At 39.3% G+C, this 12,526-nt stretch overlaps 1 non-coding gene across 1 annotated transcript; it reads right to left on the bottom strand.

Annotated features, from left to right (window-relative positions):
• Positions 1-3,861: 3,861 nt before the first annotated feature.
• Positions 3,862-3,968, bottom strand: LOC131235850 (small nucleolar RNA R71). The gene has a single exon (XR_009166369.1). It is a non-coding gene; the product is annotated as a small nucleolar RNA R71 (small nucleolar RNA).
• Between the last annotated feature and the right edge of the window lie 8,558 nt (positions 3,969-12,526).

Below are 12,526 nucleotides of genomic sequence, written 5' to 3'. Positions count from 1 at the left end.
CAAGTAACAATCCCAAACACAGTCATGTATAGTGGTTCGGCTATGTGCCTACTTCACTCCCGACGAATGCACTTCACCCTTAAGTGTACCAGATTTCTCGAACGGAGGTTTCAAATCAAGTTCACCTCAAACCTTTACAACCTATATAAGGTTGACTCAAGGACCTACACAAGGTACCTAAACATACCTACATAAGGCAAGGGTCTTACACAAGGACACGATAGTTTATGCCCTACACAAGAGCAAAGGTCCTACACAAAACACCTAGATTTTAGGCCACACAAGCCAAGGATCCACACAAGAAACTTGGGTTTTATACCACACAGGCCAATGATCCACACAAGAAACCTGGGTTTTAGGCCACACAGGCCAAGGATCCACACAAGGAACCTAGATTTTAGGCCACACAGGCTAAGGATCCACACAAGGAACTTGGGTTTTAGGCCACACAGGCCAAGGATCCACACAAGGAACCTGGGTTTTAAGCTACACAGGCCAAGGATCCACACAAGGAACCTGGTTTAGGCCACATAGGCCAATGATCCACACAAGGAACTTAGTTTAGGCCACATAGGCCAAGGACCTACACAAGGACCTAAGTTTGTCCTACACAAGAGCAAAAGTCCTACACTAAGCACTTAAACGTACTCTCCTGTCGAAGGCCTCCACTAAGGGCTTGAAGGGTTTAAGATACACCTATGACCCAATCCTACACAAGGAATGATCAACAGGGTCTCTGGACTCTAATGACTTACAGTAAGTAGATGAGCCCCGTTCTATGCGTTGATGAAGATGGCGAAGATTCTTTAGCTCCGTTGATCTGCAACACTTATGATGCTCTAATGTAAGGCGACGGGGTTAGGTCAAGGTTATGTTGGAATCCACTCTAATGAATGTTACTCATTGAAGAGACGGAGTGATTCTAAGGTATTTAAGCATTCAAGGGATCCTAGGTCAATGATTTGCCATTAAGGAGGTAATCGGATGATCCTTGAATGAGAAAGTTCATTCATTAATCCACTTTATTAAATATCAATGATGAGGGTGGATTGAAGGATGAACTCCCATGAGAAAAAGGGCTTAGAGTTGGTGATAAGCAATAACTCTTTCAGAGCTTTTGTCTCTTTTTCTCAATACAACAACCAAGAACAAGCTCACCTTATAACGGCAAAAGGCTCTAACGGTAATAAATTAGTCAGTGTCTGACTGAGTTCAATGTCATCGAACCTAATTCGATGTAATTGAATAATACTTTCAATGACATCAATGTCAGTTCAATGACACAAACTCTACTGAAAAATATTGCTGAAACTTTTTAACTAGTGATCAATGTCATCGAACTTGATTCAATGTCATCGAGATTTGAACTCCGATGTCATTGAATTACAGTTCGATTCCTCGACACTTTGCATGACATTTCATCAGAGCTTGTTGGACAATTTTAAGTCTTTCTTCGACGTCATCGAGCCTGATTCGATGTCATCGAATTTCAAATTTTGATGTCATCGAATCACAGTTCGATTCATCGATCTTTTCAGAAGATATTCCTTGAAGGCTCGTTGGACACTTCCTTGTCCAATTTTGATGTCATCAAACTAGTTTTGATGTCATCGACGTTTGAATTTCAATGTCGTTGAGGATAGCTCGATTCCTTGAACATTTTAGTTGATTTTCTTTTAAAGCTTGCTGGACACAGACTTGTCCATATTCGATGTCATCGAACCTCGCTCGATGTCATCAGAGTTTGAATCTCGATGACATCGAAGCTCGTTTGATTCCTCGAGTAATACCAGAATATTTTTTAAGAAGTTTTGCTGGATAAAGCTCTAAGTTCATCGATGTCATCAAATTAGCCTTGATGTCATCGACTGCATGTTTTTTATGTCATCGAAGGTACATTCGATTCATCAAATATTCTGTCCAAATACTTATGTGGTTGCTGGACATAAAAGGTCACTTTTCGATGTCATCAAACACTGTTCGATGTCATAGAAAATGAGTGTTCGATGTCATCAACCCAAGCAGAAAACTTAGAAAATTTTCCATTTAGAAACACATTTTTCAAACTTTTTAATACCTATGTTGTTCTAAGATTTTTAAGGATTTATTTACCTGGGTGTTTTGGGACATGGGATGTGAGGCTTGATTTACCTTTGAAGATCTTGAAACACACATCTGGTCAGGGTAATAGCTTTTATGATCTTCATATGGGACTCACTTGACTAACTAACTCAGCCCTCACGCTAATTGACAAACCAGGGCACTTTCAGTTGCATTGCCAAGGCTTTAGCTCCTAGATCAATCACCTTGCATATGATAGTCTTTCGAGGTGACCAAGGTGATGGGAAGTTGGTTGAATTTCCTACAACTAGTGAGAAGTTATTTTCCTAGGGGATTCACCTAGATGGGTCTCCTAGACGATTTAGACAATGGTTTGCCAAGATTGCTTAAGCCCAATCTCTAAAAAATGGAAGAGTTCAAGCACATCTCAATGTTGAGGTTGGAGTCCTCATTAGATTTTTAATCTCAAAAGAGATTGCTTAGAACTCAATGGAATAGAGGCTTGGGAATATGAAATCACCGTACATTCTATTGCTCCAAAAACCCATCAAAAAGCCTTAGAATCAAATGTCATTTTTATAAAGTTTGAGCTGCAATGGTTAAAAAATGACTCTGTCAATGTCATTGAAGGTCCTTCGACATCATCGAAGCTACCTTTGATACCATCGAAGGGTTCCTCGATGCCATCAAACAATCCAAACTAAATGTGGTATTTTCTTACTAGACAAATATGGATCATTACTGATGCCATTGATTGACCTTTGATATCATTGAACATCAAGTTTTAATGTCATCGAAAGGGCTTTGATGCCATCGAGAAAGTCAGAGAAAAATCCAAAAAAGTTGTCGGATAATTCTGACTCTCAATCGATGTCATCGAGGAGACTTTGATGTCATCGAAGGGACCTCAATTCTATAGATAATTTTAGACAAAAATCTAGTTTGGTTATTAGACATCCCTGACTCTCGATCGATGTCATTGGTCATCCTTCGGTGTCAACGACAGCTATTCGATGGCAGCTCAATGTCATCGACGGCTATTTGATGATAGCTCGATCCCATCGAACATCACTTAGAATCTGTTGTTTTGGGCTATCTTTTATAAAGAAGATTTCCACCTCTTCTAGCCTTGTTTATCATGTTTTTCTTAGTCTCGTACGGCTAAGGGATGATCAATTATGTATTCCTATTAGTCATGTTCATCTAGAGGGTAATGAGTTGTTTTGGGTCAAGGGTTAGGGTCACCAAGGCACCTCATTTACCTATTTTTGCTTCCATGATGCTTCCACTTCGCTTGTGTCTTCAATCTTCATTTTCTAAAGGCTTAATTGACTACTTAACACAACGACCCACGTGATTGACAAATAAGGTGCAAAAATCAGTGCATTAACACATCCCACTGTGGAACAACAAGATAAGAACGATGTACAAAATGTTCCTCCACCTAAAATGCTATGTTATTATCTACAACCACTGAAGGCGAGTACATCTTCTTGCATGGTGTTCCCACACAATGCATGAAATGTGGATTTCAAGCCAGGAGTGATCCAACTACTCTTAATAGTTCATGGACTTGACTCTAAAAGCCCATATCTACTTCTCAAGGAATTTGATGAGATTGTAGCAACCCTATAATTTAAAAACATTTTTTAGGACACCTTGACATTGAAATTGTTTCCTTTCTCGTTAAATGAGAAGACCAAGTCTTGACATTACACTCTAAGGCCAAGATCAATCAAGACATGGGCTGAGATGACTCGAAAGTTACTTAAAAAGTTCTTTCTAGTTTATAAAACCATTACCCTGAGAAGGGTGATCATGAACTTTTTTCAAAAAGAGGAAGATACCTTATTCCAATGTTGTGAGAGATTTAAGGATCTTTTGAATTCTTGTCCACATCATGGATATGAAACTTGATGAGTAATAAGCTTTTCTATGATGGACTAACTCCGCCCATACGCTAATTCGTAAAGATGATGTGTAATGGGGAATTCATCCTCCCTAGTTTGTTTTTCACTTTTCTTTTGTTTTAGATGTTAGCCATGTTAGACTAATCTCTTAGTTACAGCTAAGTGATAAAAATTTTCATAGATATTTGATATTTAATACATTTTTTATGAAAGTTATTAGTTTTACGTGTTGAATTGTGATTGTGTGATTGAATTCTTAGATTGGAAAAGGAGTCAATCTATAAAATTGATTGATCTATTATTAACTTCGGGTATAATAGATGCTTTTGATTTACTGTGATTGATTACATAGACCTTTATGAGAGATCAACTAATATGATTCTCATATTGTTGGATTTTTATGATTGAGTTTATTGCATTATTTTTCAATTCGAACAGATTAGAATCTGGTTCTAATTGAGTTATCAATTCGAGAGAGCAAATTAAGTTCAAATTCTATTGATTGGGGATTGTTGTATCCATGTCATTTTAATTATTATTTAAACCCTTTAATTCTACTTTCCATGGGGATTAAAAACCCAAAAACCTTTTTAGCATTCACTATGTTCACCAATTCCATGTAGAATGATCTCGATCTTGTCGAGTTTATTACTATAATGTAGTCTTACGCTTGGGATTGCCTCACAAGTTTTTGGTGCAATTGCCAGGACTTTACAATAAGAATACTTGAGTTTAAATTAGGGTTTTGATTTCTAGTTCTAATTTAGTGTTTTATTTTTAGGGTTTTAATTCTAGAAGTTGTAGTTAGGTTTTTATAGTCTTCTTTTTTTCTTTTTCTTTTTTTTGTTTTAGAAATACTAACATTGTTTCTATTTTTTGTTTTCTAGCATCCTTAATTCTAGTTATTTTAATCCAGTAACTTTATTCCTCTAATTTTTTAATTGCTTCTAGTTAATTTTATTTATTGTAGGAGTGTTATTTTTTGTTGTAGGATTTTATTTATGAGGTTTATGTTTTAATTAATTTCTGTGTGTGTGGTTCATGCCCAAGTAGGTAAGGGATCACACACAATGACTTCTAAGTGAAGGAGGTTTAGTCAACGGGCTTTCCATCCATCGATGAGTTTGGAAATACCTAAATACAATGAACCATCTTAAATTATGGCTGCAAATGCACCAAACATGGCTAGGCAAGAGCCACACTTTGATGAGAACATTGAACCCAACATGCTATCGGATAGTACAATGCGTGAACAAAATAAGGCACATTATGTTACTCCGGTTAGGACTTTAATGGATTACCTACAACCGGCAAGGACAACCAAACCTCTTGCGTGATTTTTTTTTGTTAATGTATGTAACCTAAACTTCAAATTGAGAGTATCCAACTCCTTCTAAAATTCCATGGACTTGATTTGAAAAGTCCATATCTTCATCTTAAGGAATTCAATGAGATTATAACAACCTTACATTACAACAACGTGTTCATAGCCCCAAGTGCAAGGTCTCGACATAGTAATAACTCGGTGAGACCAAGGTCAAATCCATAGGGACTAAACTTGTACGTATTCCGAAAATAATTAGAACTAGAATTGCAATAAGATCTATACCTAAATCTAAATGAAAGAGAGTAATTATGAATAATGTTTAAACTATCAATTAAAGGTGGGAACTAGGGTACTAAGGATCCACTTGTAGCTATCAAGATGTTACCATACTTGATTCAAGAAACACAATTGGAATCACAGTCCTATCTTATCCAGTTGGAAGATGAGATAATCAAATCTCTTAACTTTTCATTGAACTAGTCCACACATGAAGGAGTATTATGATGATTGGAAGGGATTCCATCATCCTACCATGCATAGGAGATGATGGTGAACAACGGGATTTACCAATCTCACAATATCAAAACGGAAAAGAAGATATTCAAAGCCATTGTAGCTTCTACTGTAATTTGAGTTACAATAAACCATAGAAAACTCAAAGTATTCTTTAAATTCAAACTAGAAATCAATAAAGTTCACATAAACAAGAATCAAAGCAAGATAAACATCCCAACATGATACAAGCTTCACCTCTTAGCCCTAGCTAAGAGGTTTAGTTAACCATAGACATGATTGAACTGAAAACTCTTAAATAAAACATGAAAATAAACTAAGGAAGAGGAAGAAAAACTCTGGGGAGGTTGCTCCACCCTTTGACTGTATCATTGAACCTTAGAAGATACTTTGGGACATCCTAGGGACTCCTATTTATATTTGTGAAACACCATCTTACGCACCGCCTTGGAATTTCTGCAAACTGACATTGAAACTGCCTCAAATTTACGCAGCTGCATTACGCATCGGTCGAACTGAAATCACCTTCAGTCAGACAGAAGTCGAGTTTGAATTGTGATAGGATATTGTTTCGTCAGTTGCTCGATTCTAGTCACACCTAATTTGGGTTTGGTCTAACCGAACTTAAGTTTCGCTCAGACCGAATTAATCTTCAATCGAACCGAATTAACTCCAAAATTCATCGTTCTTTACTGGGGCTTTTTGCACACTTTCGGTCTTACTAAATCTTCCATTTGGTTGGATCGATCTTGGTCTCGGTCGAACCAAATTAATTTTGGTCAAACCGAATTAGCTCTGAATTTCATCGTTGGTTGTTGTACTGTTTTGTGCGATTTCGGTCAGACTGAACCAGTATGTTTTCTATTAAGGATTCTAAAGTCATTCTAGTCCTTTTTTCATCCTTTGTACTTTATTTCCTTGGATCTTTGGCATGTGAATTCTTCATTCTTGGTCTCCTAATATCCATCCTTTGCCTTGGTTATTCTTGAGCACCAAATCTATGCTTTTAGCATTCTTTTCAATCTAAGCTCTTAGATTCACCTCGCAATACAAACATGTATAAAATATAATATTAAGCATTATCATGTTCATAAAACTAAGATATAGACAAGAAAAAATATGAAATATTTGATACTTAACACAATCCCCAACTAGCAATTTTGCTAGTCTCGAGCAAAACATGCGTGAAGAAATCCTCGATTCTCAATGTTCAAACCTTTTTTAAAAGTCAATCCTTTACGTAATTAAGTATGAATGAGTAGAATTAAGACTAGAAAATGAAATTTTGAAAACCTAGAGCCGAATCACATAAGTGATCAATCAAATAGGTTCTTTATCAATTACTTCAGAGTATAAGTTCATATATCAAGTTTTTCAATGTGCTTAGTGAAAACTAACTTACTATAAGAATACTATCATTTCATAATGCTAGTCATGTTACCCATATCAAGATTAGTTGAAAACTCAATTGCTGATTCCAAACTTATCCCCTTTTCCTTCTTTTTCTAGTTTTAAATTTTATATCGATGGTTATTTTTATTCATTCATTTTTTTTAGATTTTTTTTTCATCTTTATTCTTTTCAGATTTTTCATTCTTTTCCAATCTTTTCATCATACATGACCTTTTTGTCGACCTCACTATTTTTTAACTGGTTCTTTTCATCTTTTTAAGGTGGATAAAATTCTCCAGACTTAATTCTCAATATCTTTTAATGATGCACGTGCTAACCATTAGAAATTCTAGCATTATTCACAGAAAGCAAATTGAACATGTCTTGTGATTTAAATTAACATGATATTCAAACTTCCTCTTAATCAATTAAATACAATAACTTAAGTGATAGTCTACTCAGATGATCAAACTGCAACAATTCAAAATTCAATCTCTGTCTTATCATCATACTAAAGGCATTCTTAATTATTCAAACATTTGTTTACCAAATACATTTTTAACTTGAAAAATTGAAAAATTTTCACAATTTTTGCTTAAAGTTAAGAAAAAACTGATTAGTTTACCTAATCCACACCCCTCAACCTAAAATCTACATTTCAATGTAAAAGATGTAAGTATGCAATGTATACGAGACAACGAAAAGAAAAGAGTAGTAATGGATAGGTAGTACCTGAAGAAGGAGAAGTGACACTTTTTTAAAGTTCTCAACGTGAAGATGGGTTAGTATGAAGACTAAAAAAACTAAAAGTAAACTACCCTAATCCTAAATCCTATGAAAGCAATAAACCTAACTACACCTCTTGTAAGGCTCGTAACCTAGTCCTTACCGTTCCTTAGGATCCCGCGGTCCTCCCGATCAAATTTTGGCAACCCGCGACGCGTAGATAGCATCTGCGTGTGACCCTGAGTTGCACCCTATCAACTCAAATTGGCTCGACTTAAAACTTGCACTCTGACAACCGCGCCATCGCCATGATTCCAACGTCCTGTCTCGCGCGCCGATGTGATACCCAGTCCAGGAGTTGTAGGCCCACGTTTATTATGAAGAAAATGTCACGCGTTGCAAATCCCAAGAGAATCTCTACAACCCATCACATCAATCAATCAAGTACACATCCCATCACAAGTCAAGTACCAACTATACCCTACCCATCTCTCTCCCATTCCCAAAGTCAACTCTTTCTCTCTCTCCACATATCCCTTTCTTATAATATCCCTTCCACCCATCCCATCTCTCTTACAACACCCTCTCCTATCTCATTATCTCCACCATTCCCAAGCTTTCATGAGAGAAAAGCTCTAAGGAGAGAAAAGATTAAGGCCCACTTCCTACCCCCTCATCTCACCATCCAACCCTTCAAACTTCATCATCCACCCTTAAAGAGAAAGCCTAGGAGCTAAGGAGTCTAAGGAGTTAAAGAAGAAGGTCGTAGGTGGGTGTTTATTGGATTAAATTTCCATTTTTTATGATGGGCCAAGTGGGGCCTACCGATTAATGGTATGATCTCACTTTGGACCTAGCTATGGCCGATGGCCTACCATAATTTATATAATCATCCCATGATGGGGCTCTTCTCCATGGACCCCATCATGATGTTTATTTTTCCATTGTGAATGATCATCTAAACCTTGCATTTAATGGTGAAAAAAGATCTACACCGTTGATTTTGATTGTTGGGCCAACATGTAATGGGACCCACTTGCTGTATGTTTTGAAATGCATGGAAGGGAGGGCCCATAGTGCCGAGGTCCCTCCATCGCACGCCGTCTCTTTCTCTCTCTCTCTCTCTCTCTCTCTCTCTCTCCTTTCCTTGTTGTGGGCCACCTTGATGTACAATATATCCAGATTAACAATCCAATGGCTCGTCCCAACTGTCTAACTGGGGCCCACCCTTGCTTCTTGTTTGGACAGACCTTGATGAATGGAAAATACAAATATCTGCTTGATTCAAAACTATTGGCGGGCCACATGTGGGACCCGCCACCATGTATGCATTGTATATCCTGGCTGTCCCACCTGGATGGACCTGGATGGAGGAAAAATAAATATCAGCATGGTCGAGTGGCCCACCATGTGGCACCACCTTGATGTATGTGTTTTCCCACACCGTCTAGCCCCTGGATGGTGGGGCCTACCCTTGATATATGTATTCGCATCCAGGCCGTCCAAGGCCTGGACGCTGGATCATTTTAAAAAAATAATAATAATATAATATTATATATATGTACATGGTGGGCCCCATGTGGGACCCACCTACTGGATGGATTGGCTGTGGTACCTCACACTAGCTATATAGCTGATGTAGTGACATCAGCAAGTTTCGTGGGACCCACCAGATGTATGGGTCTAATCCACACCATCCAGATGGCTGGATGGTGGGACCCACCACAGATGTATGTGTTACATCCAAACCGTCCATCCAAATGGTGAGCTCGTCTTAAGGCTTGAGACTAAAAATGAGGCAAATCCATATATCAGGTGGACCACACTGCAGAAAATAGTGGAGAATTGAACAGCTACCATTAAAACTCATTTGGTATCCCAGAAGTTTTGGATCAGTATGAAATTCGTTTCTCCACTTAATTCAGGTCCTTGTGACCGTATAAACAAATTAGATGGAAATAAACATGATGGTGGGCCCTGGCCTGGTGAATTGTTTAACGGTGGTAACCATTATCTCCACTGCTAATTGTGGTATGGTCCAGATGATCCTTCGATGTGATGTATATGAGGCCCATTTGTGCAGCCCATTGATGCAACCCACTTGATGTATATAAAGCCCATTGATACGACCCACTTGATGTAGGTGTTGTACACCCATGTTGTTCATATAGTGAGCCCATTTAGAATGTGCAGGGCCCACCCCAATGCGATGTATATGAGGCCCATGCGATGCGGCCCACTTGATGTATATGAGGCCCATGTATTAGCATTTGATGTATATGAGGCCCATGAGTGAGGCCCAATGTGATGCATATGTGGCCCATGAGTGAGGCCCATCATGATGTGTATTAGGCCTTTGAGTGAGGCTTACGATGATGTATATTAGTCCCTTATGTGGGGCCATGGGCCCACTATACGTGTAGCTCTATGTGGGCCACTCCTTGGGAGCAATGTTGGTTAAATGTCCACATTGCGACCTTCCCTTAGGCCTTGTTAGGCCCATTCTCATCATTCTCTTAGTGGGTTAACCCAAATTATTGGGCCCCATTGATGTTGCATGGTCCATCCTCGCCATAGACAGATGGCCCTGTGCTGCCAAAATTGATATATCCATGGCCGAGGGCCGATCTTTGTATCATGGTTTAGATCGACTGCTCATCTATGGACCCCGTCTTGCATATAGGCCAATTATCGATGCCGATTATCAATACCGATTATGAGTATGTGACAACATAGCATCATGATACATGCCCATACGCATCATCTGCATGCTTGTGATTAGATTAGGTTGACCAGTGCATATGCCTTCTAGCAAGTTGTTTATGGGACTCCCTAATAGTCAGTGTTGTCCCTCATGAGCACACGATACACACAAGATTGATGCATGACTTGATTGTATGACTCATGCATCTTGTATTGTGTGATATGGTTACTATAAGCCCTATCGACATCAGGGCCAAGGCCTCCATAGGCACCTCGTGGAGAGCTAGATTGGGTACTAGAAATACTGTTACTAGCATCGGGGCACCATAAATGTCCCTAGGTGAAAATCCTTAAACCCGGTGGTACTAGAGGATGACTCCAACATTGAGACTAAGTGGATACATGAGCATACGAGGGCCGTATACCAGTAGGCCGTGTCTCGCACTTTGTCTTGGTCAGTTGGAAAGGGGTGTGACCTTACCCGCCTAAGTGAGGGGGCAATATCTTCATTGAATTTGACCAACTTGAGGAATGGGTCCGTCATCGATGAGCCAGGCTCGATATTAGCAGGCGGATAGTGTGGTCTCTTCCACTTAGCCAGTTGTGTGCTTGGACAGGGGTAACAAGCTAAGTAGAGTATACTAGACACCGGTGATTGTTCAGCATGAGAACTGTACTGATATTTGATGCTCTAGTGATGAGCTGCATTGATATGTGGATTTGGATGAGGACTAGTATACTTGAGTTGCATCTCGCATCGCATGACTTGGTATGGCCAACATCATTCACGCCTTGCATCTCATGGCCTTGATATGGCCGATAGCATTCATGCCTTGCATCACATAGCCTTGGTACTATTGATAGTATTCATGAATTCACCAGCATATTCCGCATTACTTTGATATTGCATTCTAAACATGCTTATATTGCGCACACGCTCTCACCACCCTCTAAGCTTTTCGTAAGCTTATGCACGACCGTTGCGTATAGGTGACGGTAGGACGCCGTAGTATCATTGAGATTGGAGCGTGCAGTAGACTTCTGGAGTTTCTGATTATGTTATTGTATTTTCCTTTATGCACATTGCACCTTAATGTTTTTTTATCATAGTGGATTTTGTGATGGTGTCTAGGTTATTGTTCGTGGGTTATGTTTATGGTTATGCTTATTACGAAATAAATTTATGTTGAAAATTCTCCTTGTATGATCCCAAGATTAGAACCTGATATATGGGTGCTAGGATCTGAGAATGGGATACTATGGAGGCTGTTGGCGCCGGATTTGGCGATCAGAAATTTTGTGAGCCTGGTTCCCAAGTTTGGAGCGTGACGGAAGTTGGTATCAGAGCATAACTTGGGAATAACCGCGAACAACATCACATGTCTATTATGAGCTTAGGACAATTAGGTCCCGAGTGCGTAACCTTCCAATTTAGTTCCCTAACGTACATGCCTTCGATAGTTCTCATAGGTGCCTTTGTTCTTTCCTATATGACATGCCTCTTAGGAGAGCAACCCAAGTGACTCCCGCTCCACCACCTGCGATTCGAGCTCTACCACCTACGACTCCCACTCTACCACCAGAGATCCATGTTCCCCAGCTTAAGGATGTCGCTCCTCCACCTGAGACTGATGCGGATCCGATTGTACCTGTGAGTGTCTCCCAGTTATAGCAGATGTTGTAGGTTATGACGGCCAACCTTCAGAGGCAAGGCAGGCACCCTATTGTTTCACCAGCCCAGGCAAAGGAGGAGCACGTGAACGCCCTTTTTCAAGAGTTCTGACAGCTCGATCCCCCTTGTTTCCAAGGCGAGCCAGATCTGACAGTAGACGAGAGATGGCGCTTTGAGGTGAAGAAGATTTTTGATATGATGGCCTGTATAACACAACGGTGG

Source organism: Magnolia sinica, chromosome 19 (assembly GCF_029962835.1).
Source record: "Magnolia sinica isolate HGM2019 chromosome 19, MsV1, whole genome shotgun sequence".
NCBI lineage: Eukaryota > Viridiplantae > Streptophyta > Magnoliopsida > Magnoliales > Magnoliaceae > Magnolia > Magnolia sinica.
Note: the sequence above shows the minus strand (reverse complement) of the source record. Positions and strands in the feature narration are given on the sequence as shown.